Below are 20,188 nucleotides of genomic sequence, written 5' to 3'. Positions count from 1 at the left end.
TGCTTTAGGAAATGAGAGAGGGGAGGATGAAGCCGTGATGGAATATAAGAAAGGGGCAGGAGGAGGGAAATGAATGGGGGAGCGAAGGAGTAAAGGAACGAGGGACAGAGAGAATGGGGGACAAATAATAAGAAGAGGGAGAGATTGGGCCCAGCTCATTCCCATTCACTGACTCACTGGGAGAAGTAATCTGCTGATCTCCCAGCAGGAGGGCAGAACTGTGTCAGTGGAACACAGCAAAACAGAAGCAATCCAACAAGGAGGAACGATGAAGAGACGGAGAGACACAGAAGAGGAGAGATAGCTCCAGCTAGGAACTTACATATTTATATCCAAAATTTCATTTCACTCAAGAAACTCTGTTATGAATATTCTGCCTACATTGTTCAGCTTTGAGTCTCCTCCCTGTTATCCCACCTGTTTCAAATGTTATCAGCCCATTAAATGGCCATTATCAGTTGTCATTCCGATGCTTCAGATGGGGCAAGATGGGCAAACTGCACCGACCCACACGCTGTGAAAGTGAAAATGAAACGGTTGCAGTTTTAAACATGTTAACATTGTGGACTGAAACAAATCAACTTGTTTAAGTTGGCAACAAAAGATCATGGTTTTGTAAGTACATTTGTTAAGCCTCCTGAATGGCTGCGTGTCCTTCGCGTGGGGTGTCCACACTGGTATTATTTCTGCTGCTGCTGCTGTACTGCTACTACCAGGCCTTTCTTTCAACATAGAGTTTGAAATGATCTGCTCCTAAATATAGATTCAGTTTCCACATTGGTACTTTTACTACTGGATCTCAGTGCAGCTCTTGAAACAACCGATCATCGTATACTTCTTGACCGATTGGAGAACACTTTTGGCATCTCTGGGCTGGCTTTCGCATGGTTACAATCTTATTTATCTGAAAGTATTATTAAAAGAACCTAGCGTGTCTCTTTTAACATCAATATTGTCTGAGGTGAAATATGGCGTACCACAGGGCTCTGTTCTTGGCCCTCTGCTCTTCTCCCAATACATCGCACATCTTGGACAAATTATACGTAGTCATGGAATTCATTTCCACTGTTACGCTGATGACACACAACTGTATGTGCCTATACAGGCGGAGGATCGATCCTGAATTATTAAATGAGAGGCCTGCCTGTCTGCGGTGAAAAACTGGATGTCAAGTAATTTCTTGCTCCTAAATTCAGATAAAACTGAGATGCTGGTCATTGGCCCTGCTCAACATAGACATCAGTTTGATCAGGTAACAGTAACTCTAGATAACTGTGTGATATCCCAGAGTTCAACAGTTAAGAATCTTGGCGTCATGTTCGATTCAACTCTTTCTTTTGATCAGCATATTAAAGACATCATCAAGATCGCTTTCTTTCACCTACGCAACATCGCTAAAATCAGGTCTTCTTTATCCATGGCTGATGAAGAGATTCTACTCCACGCCTTTGTATCATCCAGACTGGATTACTGTAATGTTATCAGGTCTGCCTCGTTCTAGTACCAGAAGCCTTCCAATGGTTCAGAACGCTGCAGCAAGAATCTTAACTAAAACTAGATAATTTGACCATATTACACCAGTTTTAGCTTAATTACACTGGCTCCCGATCCATGTCAGATCAGACTTTAAGGTACTTCTGATGACCTATAAAATTGTAAATGGGTACGCCCCTTCCTACTTGTCTGATCTCCTTTAACCTTATACTCCAACCAGGACTCTCTGCTTTCAGAATACAGGGCTCCTGTCTGTCCCCAGAGTGAAAAAGAAGTCAGCAGGCCAAAGGGCTTTTTCTTATCGAAACCCTTTCCTCTGGAATAACCTCCCTGTAGACATCAGACAGTCTGACTCTGTGGAGGTCTTTAAATCTGACCTCAAAACCCATCTTTTTGCCCTAATTTTTAATTAATTAGCTAGTTATTCATTTATTATTCGGCTGTCAGGTCAATCTCAGTTTCAATGTATAATTCAACCCCCCCCTCGCCCCCCATTTTGTCGTATGGATTGTCTATGTTGTATTGCCATTATGTTGTTACTCTGTACACACAACATCTATTGCACATATGTCCGTCCTGGAAGAGGGATCCCTCCTCTGTTGGCTTGATTTGTGAGTGCGTAATGTTTCACTAGAAGCCTGTCAGTCCAACGAGAGTACCTTACAGTGGGAACATCCTCCCTGCCTTGTGCAGCCTGTGCAGTGGTCCATCGCCCATACTGGGATCCAATCCCGGGTGAGCGGAGCGCAGCAGCATATCGGGCCGCTGCATCTTAGTGGGTCCAGCCTGAACAGCTGAGGCGGCGAGGCCTGAGCCATTCCCTGATAATGCTACATTGCAAAGGTAGTTAATGTTAGCTGTTAGCTCTGTGCAGGACTGTGATACTGCCCAAGCCTAGTATCCAGGCTTGAATTGATAAACCGTCAATATACTTAAATGATTGTACTTCAAATTGCTCTGGTCTCTTCTCTATGTTTGTATTCAACATAATACTTAATTATCTCAATGAAATGTACTGAAACAATGTAAAAAATATGTTTGGCCGGTGGAATTTTTCATCTACCAGTCCCCTTGGCCGGTGAGTCAAACAGTTACTTTTGACGACTGCCTGCATGATTCGAAGAAAGCTCAGTCCCATAAGTCGCGGTCAACTCAAGCAGCTCACACAGCACACGAAAGCTTCTTAACACATTCATCGGTAATAATGTGCACTGTGATGTATGGAAATGTTAATGAGAAGAGTTACAAGTGGGTTACTGTACTTTTTAGGTGCTAAAATGTACAAATAATGATATAATGCATTCTCTAAGTTAGCGAGCTAGCTAGCCTCTGTGCTAAAATAAACTGCTGTTCTGCTGTAGTGTATGTCTGTGTATGAGCTGCCTGTAGCCAGCCAATTGTATTGACTGACCAGTAACGTTATATATTCTGTTCCTACTCAGATAATAAATGGATGAAAAACACAACGGGAGTTGAGGGGCTGCTGGAACCAGCAGTTACACTGAAGTTTGACTGAGCACGGTTACACTGGACTTTTGGACTTTCTATGGTCTTTTTGAATAATTCATATAAAGTTGCCTGTATATTATAATAAATATATATATATGTAATATGTCATTGATTATTATTTTACATGAAAAGGATCATCTGAATATTGAGTGGTTGGGCTTAGCCCTCATGTCAACATACGTGGTGAAATTCTTGCAAGACAGTTATTCACAAAACATGTTAGGATATATAAATTGAATAATTTCTAAACGTTGAAGATTGCACGTTGAGAAGACGTCGACGTTGCGACCTGATGTTGGTTTAACTTACATTTTGGCTATATATTTCAACCCCCCTAACAATGACTAGGTTTAGACCTCATTTCAACTTCTTTTCAACATTGAAATGTTTGCTGGGTAATGGAAAGCCCAGTGTCTCTCATACTGGTACTAAAGGGTGCCTTGTGTGGTGGTATCACACGCCGACAGCCATGAAAAAGCCTCAGGATTTGACGCCCAAGGAATGAGAACTGGCTAGACAGTCCGTCCCTTCAGGCCTCCCTCCAAAGACACTCCCCCAACATTATCATTATGAAGGTAAACAACCAACATGGCTGCTGTTAGTACTCACAGCTGTCAAGCTAGCAGCTGGAGATAGACTGCACAGGCAGAGTACACACAGGTAGGTAGGTAAGTAGGTAGACAATTAGGTAGGTAGACTGGTAGGTAGGTAGGTAGACTAGTAGGTAGGTAGGTAGACAAGCAGGTAGGTAGGTAGACTGGTAGGTAGGTAGACTAGTAGGTAGGTAGGTAGACAAGCAGGTAGGTAGGTAGACTGGTAGGTAGGTAGACTGGTAGGTAGGTAGACTAGTAGGTAGGTAGGTAGACAAGCAGGTAGGTAGGTAGACTGGTAGGTAGGTAGGTAGAAATGTAGGTAAGTAGGTAGACAGGTAGACTAGTAGGTAGGTAGACTGGTAGGTAGGTAGACAGGTAGACTGGTAGGTAGGTAGGTAGACTGGTAGGTAGGTAGGTAGGGCGGTAGACAAGTAGACTGGTAGGTAGGTAGACTTGTAGGTAGGTAGACTGGTAGACTGGTAGGTAGGTAGGTATGTAGACAGGTAGACTGGTAGGTAGGTAGGTAGGTAGACTGGTAGGTAGGTAGACAGGTAGACTGGTAGGTAGACAGGTATGGCAGGTAGCCCGATTTTAGGCGAATTAAATGATTGGAGCGTCCTACGACAGCCACAGAGACAAGATTTGATGTATTGATTGCTATTGGGATGTAATTTGAATTTCAACAAATATAACAGATATGTTTTTGAAGAAGATCACCAACCCCAGCTTTAAATGAGTCACTTTGCGACAAAATGCTAATTTGACATTGTGGGAGGCACATTGATGTTGATATTTAAAGATGGTGGAGACTCCTGTCAGTAGCTGGAGGTGAACACAGTGTGTCTGTCTCGAGGCTGATGGATATCAGTGGTGAACTGAGTGACCTCAAATACAGTTCTGTTAAACTGTGTTGAAGTTCATGACATCAGGGCTCAACACTTTAGTAGAGCAAACAGTGTGTATTGGGTTAGGGAAAGAGCTTCTTTCAATATGAAAAAAATGTGGATTTTCCAAGTCCAAAAGCTTCAAATGTGATCACTCTGGTTGTTGTGGAGAGAGGAAGGAAGGAGCAGAGGACAGTGGGGAGAGAGAGAGAGAGAGGGAGAGAGCGAGTTGGCCTTTTCCCCTCTCCATTAATTATGACCTGCTCCACTTACAGGTCAATCACTATAAATCAACGTTAGAATAATAAGCCCATCAAAGCCTTGTTCAGTCATTGGCCTCTCTTGTCCAATCACACAGATTCATCATGTTTTATCTTCACTATATCACAGCAGCAGGGGTGGGGGACACCTTACTTTCAGATCAGTATTCTTTCTCTCTTTCTTTCTTTCTTTCTTTCTTTCTTTCTTTCTTTCTTTCTTTCTTTCTTTCTTTCTTTCTTCCACCCCCCCACCCACCTTTCCCATGGGTATTGGCTGGATATGACAATGTGATGCACTCGTCATATCATAGCCTGAATTCAAATTTGATCTAGCAGTTTTAATCATCTCAGAAAACATTTAAAAGGCAAAAAAAGAGAAACATTTGGTGCACATGTTGTTTCTAAGTTTGATGACCTACATCTAATAATTCAGCAGAATGTTACATAGACCATCTCAAATTTAATGGAGTAAGTGTTAAAGATTTGGGGAAAAGCCAGACGCAGTCTTTCAGGATCTCCCTCTTTTAAAGTCGTTTTGTTGAGAAGAGTCTTTCATCCTAATTTTCAGTATTCTATGATCTGACTTTGTTCTTACTGCCCAGCCCAGCCAGTTTATTGAGGGTTCTGGTCAATAACAGGCCCCCTGGAAATCAAACCATAAAAAAAGAAATGTTCTTGTCATTTGAATTCTAATGACTATTATGCTAAAGCAAGAACATGTATATGATCAGTTTGTGATCTGTGCCTATATTTATCCAACTCGTTCTCATTCCCAACTCGTCACATACGGACTACTAGCCACTACTTGGTCAGGTTCAGTAAAAGACCGTGTTTTAGGTTAAAATAAGTATGTATTACATAGACTAGTTATGTGGGCTACGTAACATAAGTTAAGTACATTAGATAATGTACTTACGTAAAGTAAAATAAGTCAACATTAACATTTGTTTCACACAGGACATGCGGTCTCCTGTGTTTTGGGGCGGCTGTAGCTCAGTGGGTAGAGTGGTCATCAACCGCAGTGATGGTAGTTCGATCCCCTCCTCCTACTGTCTGAATGTCCAACTGTCCTTGAGCGAGACACTGAACCCAAAGTTGCTCTCCGGGTGCTTCAGAGCAGCCCACTGCTGCTAAGGATGGGCTAAATGCAGAGGTCAAGTTTCATGTATGTACCTGTATGGATATGATGATTGTTTGACCCGTCTGTCTCCTATACCTGCATGGACTTAGTGGCTGTTTATACTACGTCCCCATCTAGAGCAGTTGCTAATGCTTTGACCGTCTAATAATGATGTGGATTGGTTTACACTGGAGTAAGTTGAAAGCCGAGTGCGTCTCATACAGATGCTCAAGGTTGCTTTGTGTGTCTGTATCAGACGCTGAGGGCTCTGACAAACAGGCGGTAGGCCATCTGACGCCTTGGGAATGAGACCGGGCTGATTGATCAAGAATATCACAATCTCAGTGTGTCTTGTAGAAATCACGCTTGAAGTTATATTAGAATTAAACATTGTCAGAGTAGGACTGAGAGTCATTGATGAAGCTTCAAATTTGGTACAGACATTCAAGGTTCATGTGTGTGTGTGTGTGTGTGTGTGTGTGTGCATGCGCGCAAAGGAGCGGATGGGTTGGTGGTGGTCCATAAATGCGTACATAAATGTGTATCAGTATACAAAATAAATGTGTACTGAATGTATCCTGACCCCTCTGACTCTGTCCATCCCACGAGGGATCCCTCCTCTGTTGATCTCACTGCTGGGTCGAGTAGCCCAAAACTGTACTCAAGTAAAAGTACTGTTACTTTGCAAAATAAATGACTCAAGTAGAAGTAAAACTAGTCATCAAAACAACTACTTGAGTAAGATTACAAAAGTATTTACCGAAAAAGCTATTTGAGTAGTGAGTAACTTAAGAAATGAAATAATACTAAAAAACACCTTCACACGACAGTTTCTTCCCCTCAAGTCTATATTTAATATGTATATGATCATCATCCAACCTATCATAAATACACCAGGCAATATTCAATATTCACAGTCTACATCTCTCAAGTGTGATCACAACATATTATATTAATATTATTGGCCACTCTAATAAGTAAAGATTTATTTAAATGTTATTCTTTGCTTGTTGTCTCCTATATTATATCATGATTTGGTAGATCTGAAAGTGTCTGGTATCAGATGACTCACTTAGGTGGATCAGGAGATGGTGCTGTGACGTTTCATCATTAATTATCTATTAAATACAGGTGTGTTCACTTCTTCACTTTGACCTGAGGAAGACCATCTGTGGTAGAAACATTCTATCAGTCCTGTCTTCCTTCATCAGGCTACACAAAGCAGGACTGAATGCACACCTGTGTGTATATGTTTAACTTAGCATTATTAACACAACAGACACTTACTGTCATTCAGTGTGAGCATGGCTCTCTGATGTACTGACTTCAGACCAGCGTTCACAGCCGGTGATACACTGAAAGAGATATTGGTCACTGCAATAATTCTTACTGTCCATACAAGCTGCAAAGAGATTTCCTTATGTGACTCCAGTGTCAGTAATGGGGGACATGTCCACTGTCCTCGGTCTGTGCAAAGATATCAAGTTCAGCTGAAGCTAATTTGATGGGTCATTGTTATGAGTTAGACCAGGGGTTTAGCCCGTCTCCACTGACGCCCTGTGGCTTTGTAAGTTTTAACATTTCAGTCAACTAAACTGTGTGTCACAGCCTACGTACGTCCACGGCCCAGCACTTATCCTCTAATTGTGCCAATCCTCAATAGTGTTGACTAGTCTTGAGTGTCCCTAGCTACAGTAGTTTTCCAAATTCAAAAAAAGAAAAGAAAATTCCCTGAGGAAAATGGAGAATTTAATAGTGCATGGACAGATTAGTTTGCTTTCTGCGGCGAGAAATTAGCAAACAACAAAAAAAGTAATTGAAAGACATTTCCAGAACAAACACACTAGAAGCTCCTGCTGAGAAGAGCTTCCAGACAAATCTCCTCAAGACGGTTCTTCAATGCCCTGCCTCTCGTTGGCACCTGGGTCATCTCTGCATTAGACTTAAGGCTGTGTTACCTTCATTATGAGTCTCAAATACATTTGTGGCTCCAGACAGATTTTTTATTTATTTTTTGGCCAAAAATGGCTCCTTTGACAGTAAAGGTTGCTGACCCCTGGGTTAGACGATCAATCGGGGATTTTTCAAGGTTGGAAATGAAATGTGATCTTTGTGTTGCTGCTGCAGCTCAGAGTGTGACAGCGCTATAGAAAGGTTTGTGGTACAGGGGGAAAAATGCTCTGGCTTGTTTGAATTTCTTTAAACCAATCACAATCGTCTTGGCACAGGATGCAGCTACGGTGCTCTTGCTAAATAGATAGCGCAGATAGCAGAAGGGGAGGAGAATGACGTGGGATATATGCGGCCAATGGCAGGCTGACCCACAGTCTACATCTGTTAGTCAGTATATGTGGGAGGAAACTAGAACACCCAGAGGAAACCCACAGAAAAAGGCCCTGGCTCACCGCTCTGGGTTTCTGAACTCCTTGTTCTGGTTTGGTCTCCTCCAACTGAGAAAAATAGCTGGTTCCTTAGCTGCTAAATGCTCCACTATGTCCAGTTAGCTGATTGGTGCTGAGCAAGTAGAGTATAGCAGATTCTTCACTGTAAACAGCTGCCTGCTGCAACGCTATGAGAGCAGTGAGAGTGAACCTGAACAGGTACGGTGTGAGCTGGAAAACCAACCAATCAAAAAGCTCCATAGAGCTGTGGAGAACTAGAGCAGTGGTTGTCTACCTTTTTTGAGTCATGACCCCCCAGAATAATGAGGTTGGTGTCCGTGACCCCTCACTTTTGTTGAGTTAGAACTGCTAGCTCCTAGGCATTGTCAAATGTGCTCCAGGCTCTGCCTTTACTTTTTCTCCCCCCCTGACCCTACTCATATACATGCACACACTCAAAACAATCTATTCTGAGGCAAATTATATCAGTGGTACAAGCGATGTAATGTAAAAACCATTCCCTAGCCTAAAATATGTTATTATATATTTTTTCTCCACATTGATAATAATAAATAAAGCTGCGTGCAGTGATGAACGGGCCCTCGCACCTTCCAGCGCGTCGGGGGTACTGGCGGGTCGCCGATTGACGCGGCCAGGCACAATGAAACCGGAACTCTGCTGAGTGCAACGACGCCTGCCACAAGACTGTACAACAAACGGTTCACGAGTTATGAAAGTGGGCATGGGTAATGTCTTGAGGCGGGGCTATGAGTCTATATTGACATGTAAATGTCCTCAGGACTGGGGGTCATGACTCATGCCTGACAAATTTGGGGCAGAACGGACTATGTACAGTTGAGTTACAACAACTTCCTGTTTCATGGCGAATGTCTCAAAATGGTCGCCACGACACGGTCAGGTCGTTCAGTGAAAACTCACCATTTGAATAACTTTTCATCCTTAAGGTCTTAAGATGGTTCTGACCAAATTTCAAGTCGATCTGATTAAATCTGTAGGAGGTAGGAGCATATTAAATTAAAAATGTCTGACTTCCTGTTGAGTTCTGGGAATACCTCGAAGAGGCTTTTTTGTGCGTCTTCAATTGTTACATCTGTCTGCCAAATTTCATACTTGTAGGTGAAACTGGAGCGAGGGGCTCAATTTTTCCAATTTTCTAGGGGGCGCTAGCGAGACATTTTGCAACAGCCAAGCCCGAGACCCAGAAAATATCAAATTTTTCACCGCGTCTGATAAGTGTGCCAAGTTTAACAACTTTTGGGGCATAGCAAAGGCCTCAAAAAGGCGATTCATTTTAAGAATAATAATAAACACTACAGTTTCAATAGAGCCTTCGCTGGCCCGACGTTGTCGGTGCTCGGGCCCTAATAATAATGAATAAATAAATAAATAGTATGGATTATAGCCACTTTAAAGAAATTGTGTGCCAATAATAATCATATTACATGTATACAATGCATATACTGTATACAGTACTTGTCAATAGCATCCCAGCACAAAGCAACAGTTCCTTGTTGCACTTAAACTATCACTTACTTACAGCCCGTTCTCATTGAGACGCACTACAATGTAAACCCATCCGCAGAACAGTGAACGCTCAGAGAAAGTGTGCTGGGAGTGACTGTGGTGACTTAGTTGAAAGAGCGAAAAGACACACTAAGGTGCGTGCGGGAGCCGAGGTGGATGGGTCCAACTAGCACAAGGCTTTCATCCAGGAGATCGCTGTTCACGTCCCGTGTTCGTAACGTTCAGTGTCATTTTCAGTTTACAAATGTAGTAGTTTTAAGCCCAACCACGTAGCTTTTCCTAAACCTCACTAAGTTGTTTTGTTGCCTGAACCCACAGTGACCCCGAGGGGTGTGATGGGACGGTCGTATGTGACGAGCTGGGACGAGAACGTGTTGTTACTGATGTAGCCTACTCATTTCATTAAGTTACAATGTCGTGTTAAGTTATGAGGTGAGAGACAGGGATGTTTTGCTCTTGTTGACACCAGGAGGTAATGTAACATTGGATGAACTCGTGGTCTGCCACACAGGAACAGACAATGAGTTCATGCTTCTACATCCAAGAACACGCTGTTGATTTGATCTGACACTGTGCGATGGGACTGATATATCTTCAAACTAAAGTATGTCTGTGAAAAACGTGATGTATATCTGTGTTAAATACTACTATCTGAGCTGTCCTCTCCTCTCAGGGCCGTTTATCAACATCACTGACACAGTGAAACAAGACACGCTTCATATCAGTAAATGTAATCTACCTCCAAACCTCTTTCATTATTGGCAGTGCATACAGAAGTATCTGAAGTATGTACACAGCAGCATACAAGCAGGCAAGCAAACACACACACACACACACACACAGTATGCAAGTCCTAGCAGAGTAGATGTGAAGAGCACATAGTTTAAGGATATTTCAGAACATATAAGATGAGGGTGTTTAATGGGAGATGGCAGTTAAAGGGACGGTGTAGTTATGAATCAATGAGTCTTGAAGGGCAGATGTCACCAGACGAACTCTGCAAGGTGCATCTAGACTAACAATATGACCACAGATCCTTTTATGTTAACAGCTTGAAATGATTTACTATGTGAGATATAGTGTGAGGTTCGACCTTGGTCTTCAACTCTGTGACTTCAAGGTGCAACGTGTAAGCTGTGTCCTCATGCTGCAGAGACCTCTGCTGGCTCCATACCATCCACATCTACAGTCAAACAAGAAGCCTACTACTAAGCAGGACTTCAATTGGACCAGGGACCAGGGACCAGGGACCAGGGACCAGGGACCAGGGACCAGGGACCAGGGACCAGGGACCAGACACCAGGGGACCAGACAACAGGGACCAGGGACCAGGGACCAGGGACCAGACACCAGGGGACCAGACAACAGGGACCAGACACCAGGGGACCAGACACCAGACACCAGGCACCAGGGGACCAGACACCAGACACCAGGGGACCAGACACCAGGGGACCAGACACCAGGGACCAGGCACCAGACACCAGACACCAGACACCAGGCACCAGGCACCAGGCACCAGACACCAGGGGACCAGACACCAGGCACCAGGCACCAGGCACCAGGCACCAGGCACCAGGCACCAGGCACCAGGCACCAGACACCAGGCACCAGGGACCAAGGACCATCTAGAAACAATATCGCCAGTAGCTTTAGTTAGCAGTCAGTTGGAGCAACTTGAATTCAACGAGTGCAAACACCGGCGTCAGGAGTCCCAGCGGGCTGCTGGAGCGCCGGGTGTAACCTGTGTAACACCAGCAACAGAACGTTTGCTTTATCTGGGAGTCGGGGCGGTACGGGATCAAACCCCCGGCACTGGGGCTTACAATGGCTGAATTTGAGCTAACTGCTAACTTCGAATATGGACTAACATGTACTTAAAAAGAACTCCACTGTGTGTTTTTACTGTATTTAAATGAAACCCGGAGATGCCCAGAGAACTGTCATGGCACAGACATGGTCTGGAGAACAGTACTAGTCAGTCAGTCTTTATTTTCTGAGGACGCCTCATTGAAATAAAAATCTCTTTTGCAAGACACTAGAGAAAAAAATGCATATATGCATCACCACAGCAAGACAAGTCAATTACACAGAACAATTGCACACACACACACACACACACACACACACACACACACACACTCACACACACTGATTAAAACATTCACTGAATATCAGTATCTTTACATTCACTTTGTGCTGCAGATTATTTCAGTATTAAGGTGCAGAGTACTGGAAACCAGTGTTGCCCAGTTTCGAGTCGGTTTGAGTAACTTTTACAGCTTACCTATCTCAGCAATTTAAATAGCAATAAGCTCCATTCAGTGGGCTGAATCCGGTCCTGAGAAGTGAAGCCAAAGCTGAAGTGCCTTAAAACTGCATTCTTTCTAATGTCCAGCAGGGGGCGACTCCTCTGGTTCTATAGAAGTCTATGAGAAAATGAGCCTACTTCTCTCTTGATTTATTACCTCAGTAAACATTGTAAACATGAGTTTATGGTCTCAATCGCTAGTTGCAAGTCTTCTTCAATTCAGCATGATGTTCATTTAGTAAATGATGGTCCCATTTAGAGTCAGATAGACCATAAAGCATTTCAGCACCTCTACCCACCTAGAGGTGTTGAAATTGGTGGTAACCTTGTGTGTTAGCTTTCCAATGATCAGAGAACCAAACTGTCATGTTTATTTTGTTGGGGGATTGTCTTTGGATGGAGGCCTGAAGGTATGGACTGTCTACCTACCTGGCTACCTACCTGTCTACTTACCTAATGATAGTGTTAGGGGAGTGTCTTTGGAGGGAGACATGAAGGGACGGACTGTCTACCTACCTATCTGTCTACCTACCTACCTACCTAGGTACCTGTCTGTCTAGCTACCTAATGATAATGTTGGGGGAGTGTCTTTGGAGGTCTGAAGGGACGGACTGTCTACCCGTCTACCTACCTAATGATAATGTTAGGGGAGTGTCTTTGGAAGCCTGAAGGGACGGACTGTCTAACTGTCTACCTACCCGTCTACCTACCTAATGATAATGTTAGGGGAGTGTCTTTGGAGGCCTGATTTGACGGACTGTCTACCTGTCTACCTGCCGGTCTACCTACCTACCTGTCTACCTAATGATAGTGTTGGGGGAGTGTGTTTGGAGGGAGGCCTGAAGGGACGGACTGTCTACCTGTCTACCTACCTACCTACCTGTCTACCTACCTAATGATAGTGTTGGGGGAGTGTCTTTGGAGGGAGGCCTGAAGGGACGGACTGTCAGTGTTGATGACTTGGTGACTTTCTCTCTCGATTGAGGGACTTCTGGACTTAGTTAGCAGCTAGTGCTGCTAGCTACTTTCATTGGAGAAGAGTTGACATCACTGGGCTGGTTTATAGGTTGGATCATTTATAAAATCTAGTGTACTGTGGCTAGTTTCTCAGCATTACCGACTCTACCTTTAACATGGACAAGAAAGAAATTGAACGGAAAAAAAAGAAACAGAAATTCAAATTGAAATGGGGGAGGTCAGAGAGTGAATGATTTGTGACTGAATGCCCCTGTTGTCAGCATAAACATGGATATTACAGTGCTGAGTTGGAAGATATTTTTGATATATGTGTTGTCATATTCTGCTTCTCTGCCACAGTCCCACTTCCTCAAACCCACAGATGACCTCCGACTTTTTCTCCTGTCCCTGTCACCTCACTTCCACATCCAGCCACTCCCTCCTGCCCTGCAGTAACCCCTTTCCCTCCATTCCCAGTCACCTGACCTTCCCCGCACACCTGCTCATCTGTCCCCTCTTTCCTCATCAGCCCTGTCCATATTTAACAATCCCTTTTCCACTCACTCCTTGCCAGATCGTCAGAGTTGCTTTCATTCCTTGTGCTGTTGCTTTCAAGCTTCTGTTACCGCACTCACCTCCGTCATATTGAGAAAATGGGGGCCTAATATTGATCCTTTTGGGGTAACTTTATCATCTATTTGGGGGCTAACAGAACAAAATCTTAGGAAGCAGTGCCTTGGTTTAAAAAAGTTTGGGAGCCACTGCTATACACACACATAGATCGCATTTGAATTCAGACAGACATGGCTGCCTGCAGAGAACATGATGACACAGGTGTTGACCGTTCCTCTGAGAGATCTTTGATTGGCTGTTCTTCTGTCTCCTGTAGGCCTACATGTTCTTCTGTGATGGTGTTGTGCTTGCCTTGGTTTACGTTCACACCACTGTTTAAATACTGTATATTGTGTATCTAGGCATGGCCAGTCTTTGCCTCTTGTGATGATAGACTTTATGCTGAACTGCTGGCATTGTAACTTTGAACATCTCTTTGTTCACACTTTAGCGACTGTAAAACACACATGAAGCAGAGCTCACTGTTCCCTGCACTGTAGCTTGAGCTGTAAAACACCCCTTCTCTCTCTCCACCCCCCCTCTCCACCTCCACACTGTTCAAACACTGTTGACTGTATTGGACAATAGACTTTCCATTAAAACCCTTTGCATAACCATGAAAGTGTTGCATGGAAGACTAGACGTTGAGCAAATTTTCAATATGACCTTTTCCAAAGGCCTGTATTCCAATAAATACTAATTTCCTGTTGATCTAATTAGCGCCTGGAGGAATTTGTCTTCATCAATTATTGAGTAAAAACAGGAGAAACTCTATGGTCTGCCATTGTAATGGATTTGTTATGGGTGGGGTAGAGGGGGGGACGGCTATTATTTATTAAGCAGTTCTTTAATTGTGCTGAAACCACCCGCTGACGTGTGCAACACTAAAGAAGTGGGGGTATAGCCATGCTACAGAGGCACATTCTCCCTGTAGGCTTCCACAGAGAGGGACAGACAGAGCTGGTGATGGATGCTGTGACAAACCTATGCATATAAAGAGATGTGGTTGAAGACATAAAGAGGCATATAGAGCATACAGATACCCGTTCTCACTCATCGAATACCGCCGTTTGGTCAGCGCTCCTCGGCATCAGAGACCGGCACCTTTTAGCAACAGTATGTGACGAACCAGGCTTCCATCTAACTCCGATGTAAACCATCCACGGCGTTATCCGACGGTAGGAGCAGTGACGTAGTATTAATAGTGTGAGAGTACGTTCAGGGGGGGTGGGTCCCCCAAACACAAGACTTTCAACCAGGAGACCGCTCTTCATGTCCCGTGGGAAACTAAAAGTAACGCGAGTCACTAGTCAGTGAAGTTATTGTCAACCCCAAAAAAAGCTAACTTCCTGTGAAAATGGAAGTTTATTTTGAAAGGACACAATGCATGTAATGAGCGTAATGAGCACAAAGTAACGCAAGAGCGGTACCTTTGTGCGCCGGTCTCTAACCCTAACCCAAACGGCGGTATTTGACGAGTAGAATGGAATAAAAGGGAGTGAGAATGTGTTGGTTTAAAGGGACTGTTTGTAACTTCTTACACGTATAAATCATTGCAGGTCGGTGTCCCATGCGCGTTCGCGTGTGGCTACGCTGTTCAGACTCAGACTCCAACACAAACTATAGTGAAGCACCAAAACCTCTTGGTTGTATCTAGTGAAGCCCGTCTGTTAAACAGTGTTGGCCGCGGTCGGAGGACGCGGGGGAGACCGTAGCTTTGGTCTCCAGGACCGGAGTCTCTGCTGTACTCTGCTCCTCTGCCTGCCTTCACTCACACACCGTGCTCCTTCTCTCTCTCTCTCTCCACCTCTCAATTGCATGCGCGCACACTCCACACTGCAGAAGAGTTAATTTAGCTCTGAGAATATCTAGTGAATGTACAGTGGATGTTTGTGCAGAAATAACTGCTGCAGCTCCTCCAGACCAACAGAGGTTTCCCGTGTCTTGTGAAGTGACGGGGCTCCGCAGAGAGAAACGTTATCATCTCCGGCCGCGGTCGGGAGGCTGAGGCAGGAAAAGCCAACACTAGGATCAGCATTGATTCATGGAGAAACCTTCATCTGGTCAGCTAACATTACTGCCAAGCAGCTGAAATATAGAGTGATATTGTGCTTTTAGCTGACGTGTGTCACCTCACTGTTTTGAGAGATGCTCCTTCATGTCTGTGTAGAGCGAGCACAAGCACGAACAACAGGACGCTGACTTTAGTTGACTTAACGGACACAGGTGTTGCTGTTAACAAGACATTTCTGTTTCTTACAAACAGTCCCTTAAGCCTTAATGTTTAAACTTTTTTTATTTTCAGCTTTGTCTTTTTGAGTGAATCAGCTTCAGCTGAATGTGTTCAAATCAAATCAAATCAAATCAAATCAATTTATTTTTGTATAGCGTCAAATCACAACAGAAGTTATCTCAAGACGCTTTATATATAGAGCAGGTCTATGACCGTACACCATAGTTTAGAGACCCAACAGGATCCACCAAGCGCACTGTGGCCAGGAAAAACTCCCCGATTACTGGGAAGAAACCTGGAGCAGAACCGGGCGCAGGGCGGGCGGCCATCTGTCGAGACCGGCTGGGGGGACAGATAGATAGAGAGAGTGAGAGAGAGAGAGAGAGAGATAGATAGAGAGAGAGAGATAGAGAAGCAGCCACAATAGCAGTCTAGCAGCTGTAATAGCTAATACAAGTAGGACTGATAACACAAAACCAATAGTGGTGGATGGAAAGAGTGATAATACAACTATCGGAAAGCCAGCACTGTCCAGCATCTCTCCTCAGTACGTCCATGTGTATTGGTGTGGGACGTCCCTGCGATCGATGCCCGTGCGTTGGTTCCTGCAGCATCAGCATGCTTGCTGGGAGCTCTTGATGTCTTTGGCAGTGATTGAGAAGTGTTATTCTCCAGGCTGCCACATTGTCACTAGGTGTTGGAAATCCCTCGTTAGCATTGGTAGTCCCTCGTACAGACGTAGTTAATTAGGGATGGTAGCAGTTGGTGTCAAGCAGGCACCGACGCGGCAGCAGATGCAGCCACAATACCGGAGACCACCAAGATCCAGGTGAAACCCTGCTCCAAGTGTACCCATGCTCCAGGTATAACCTCGCTCCAGGTGTGACCCCGCTCCACGGTTAGCTGCGAGACAAGGAGGCACAAGGACTCCCGGGAAGGAATGAAGTTAGTAACAACATGGACATGGGACATGAGTATATACATAAGGAGAGGGGAGCTCAGTGTGTCATAGGAAGTTCCTTATGACAGTGTGTCATAGGAAGTCCCCCGGCAGTCTATGCCTATAGCAGCTTAAGTATAAGCGTTATCAAAGAGGAAAGTCTTTAGCCTACTCTTAAATGTAGAGACGGTGTCTGCCTCCCGGACTGAAACTGGGAGCTGGTTCCAGAGAAGAGGAGCTTGATAGCTGAAGGCTCTTGCTCCCATTCTACTTTTGGAGACTCTAGGAACCTCAAGTAACCCTGCATTCTGTGAGCGCAGTGCTCTAGGTGTTGCAGGTTTATACACACTCACCTCTCCTGCCGTAATAATATCTGCACACAAGTGTAAGATTTAACTACAGAACAATGACACACACATGCACGTTATCTGTTGCACGTATCCTTGCCCCCACCCCTCCCGGTTCCTTCACTATAAAATAACAAATAATAGTATGTCATCTTAATTAAACTAAATGAGTAAATCAGTGCCGATAGACGTTTGTATCTACAGCGGGGAGAGAGCAGAGCACACAGAGTCGAAATAAAACGTGTGTGCCTCTACATGCACATGCACGTGCATACACACTAGCTTTGTGCACACACTGCAGCAGAGTACAGTTGAGGCTACAGTGTAAGTGATGAAGCAGCAGAACCACGCTGGCGTCGATAAGGATCCGGCCTGACATTTATTAAAGCACTCTTCCTCTCGTGCTGCAACACAGGGACTTCCACATGGGAGGTGGACGAGGCATAATTAAAAAGGTAATGGTGCTGGCAGTGGCCTGGCTGGCATGGCTCGGGGGCTGCCCACCGCTATCAGGGCAGCCAGAAATGAGAGGCCATCCATTTCAGCCCATCCTCCCACTGTCCCTCTCTACCAGCTAACAGCATACGATGCCTACAACTTCTCACACAGCCTGAGTGGACCAGAGCTGAGCAGAAAGGTGGAAGTCACAGATAGGGCCTTATCTCGCACTTTAAAATTTAATTGTTGTCTTCCCACCACAAAGTTTTTCCTCCAACTTTACTTCAATCTTTAATGAAGATTAAGTGAGTCCCAACGAAGCCTTATCAACATGTCTGATGAGGAGACGAAAAGGCCTAATCAGGGTAGCCTTCACACACACACACACACACACACACACATACAGACAGTACTCACATTTGCGTGTACAGTGTGGTTGTAATACGGCACCAAGATTGTAAAGGAGGAGGACACACACACACCCTCAGGTGCAGTGAGGATGTGACTGTGGGTTCATATTTCTACCACATCAGAAAGAATAACAAGGGCCCTATTGAAACAGTTTATAATGCATGGTCTATAATACATGACACAAGTGCATTTAGGGTGTGTCCAACTCCACTTTTGCTTGGTAGACCTAACCCTAACCCAAACCCCAACCAATCAGAGAGTCATCTCCCATTCCCTTTAAAAGCCAGGTACATCTATACCGTGCACATTGATAGTTGGAGAAATGAGCGGTTTTCTGCTGAGTAAACAGATCTGCTCGTGCACAAAGTGAAAGTGCGCCAGCAGATGTATGTGGTCAAAAGCACTAGGCTAAATATGATAACCATGTTAAACATGATAAACAACATAAAGCTGACGGGCTGAGCGGAGTCTTCCGGAGATGCATTACTCACAGGCGTGCAGCCAGGCGCTGCTGGAGAGGCGAAGCGTAACGCGGATCAATCAGCCTCAAAACTCCGCCGTTCAGTGGGAGAAGGCCCGCAAACTTTGAAGTAGCCTACGTCTACGCTCACACACACACAGAGGGATGAGGAGAGGAGACGCCACAGAGGCATCTGGCGATCTGTCTCTGGTCACGGCGGTCACGCCACGCCCATGCACAGATGGGCGCCAGCACACTTGCTACTTACTCAGTAATGTTAACTTGAAGCCACTGCCTCTCAATAACCCTCTGTTGTTTATGTCCCACATGCGCTGCTGTGTCCCCCCCCCCTCTCCTTTAACTCAGGCTTCTCTGTGCTGGACCATCGGCTGACCTCTCTCTGCCTCTCCTGGCTGGCGGTGCCTCATTCCACATGATGGATCTGGACCTCCGTCCTCCAGGAGATTTAGCCTCTCTAACAATTCAATTCAGTCCAAAGGGGCTTATTGGCATGGGAATAATGAGTTTACATTACCAAAGCAACTGTGAACGAAAAACTAAAATCTTCTGATCAGCCGTAACATTAGGTCAGCACGGGCACGGTGCCCATACGCAACAAACTGCTCCTCACTGTGTGTTCTGACACCTTTCTATCAGAACCAGCATTAACTTTTTCATCAGTTTGAGCTCCAGTAGCTCTTCTATTGGATCAGACAACACGGGCCAGCCTTCGCTCCCCACGTGCATCAATGAGCCTCGGGTCTGACCCTGTCGCCGGTTCACCGGTTCTCCTTCCTTGGACCACTTTTGGTAGGTCCTGACCACTGCAGACCAGGAACATCCCACAAGAGCTGCAGTTCTGGAGATGCTCTGACCCAGTCGTCTAGCCAGCACTATCTGGCCCTCGTCAAAGTCGTTCACATCCTTACGCTGGCCCATTTATTCTGCTTCCAACACAAAGTTCAAAGTTCAAAATGTTCACTTGCTGTCTAATATATCCCCCCCACTGCCAGGTGCCATGGTAACCAGATAACCAATGTTATTCACTTCACCTGTCAGTGCTCTTTATGTTATGGCTGATCAGTGTATGTTCACATTATATGTATATTTTTTTGTCATATGGATTGTCTATGTTGTATTTTCAAAATGTTGTTCCTCTGTTCACACATCTATTGCACGTCTGTCCGTCCTGGAGGAGGGATCCCTCCTCTGTTTCTCCTCCTGAGGTTTCTTCCTTTTTTTCCCTGTTAAAAGGTTTTTCTCATCCGATGAGAGGGTCGTACTGTAAAGGACAGAGGGGGTCGGATCTGGACAGATTGTAAGATTTGTGATTTTGGGCTATACAAATAAAATTTACTTGACTTGACCCATGGACACGCCTTCAGCACAGCATAGGCCTGCAGGTGAAGATGCTAATACATCCAAAAAATGTGAATCAGCTTTTATTGTCACACGTTGTATTGTACAGAGCACAGCACATAGTGGAATTTATTCTCTGCATTTAACCCATCCTAGTTAACTCAGAAAAAAAAGTTTGTAAACTTGTGTTTGGTGGATTATTTCACTGTTGTTACAATGCTAATGGTCATTGTATTTTACATCGTTGGAAAGCCTGTTTATTTACCTTCACAATGATGTCCAACTTGTAAGGATCATGCATTTGTGGGATGAGCAGCACAGCTGATTATGTGGGGAG

At 44.6% G+C, this 20,188-nt stretch overlaps 1 protein-coding gene and 1 pseudogene across 1 annotated transcript in view; one reads left to right on the top strand and one right to left on the bottom strand.

Annotated features, from left to right (window-relative positions):
* The window catches only part of LOC141759010 (uncharacterized), a 91,066-nt pseudogene that overhangs the window by 1,024 nt on the left and 69,854 nt on the right, over positions 1-20,188 (top strand).
* Positions 1-20,188, bottom strand: part of rbfox3a (RNA binding fox-1 homolog 3a) — a 417,847-nt gene that overhangs the window by 384,389 nt on the left and 13,270 nt on the right. The window lies entirely within an intron of this gene.

The sequence above is a fragment of the Sebastes fasciatus genome, chromosome 20 (assembly GCF_043250625.1).
Source record: "Sebastes fasciatus isolate fSebFas1 chromosome 20, fSebFas1.pri, whole genome shotgun sequence".
Taxonomy (NCBI): domain Eukaryota; kingdom Metazoa; phylum Chordata; class Actinopteri; order Perciformes; family Sebastidae; genus Sebastes; species Sebastes fasciatus.
This window is presented reverse-complemented; position numbering and strand designations above follow the sequence as displayed.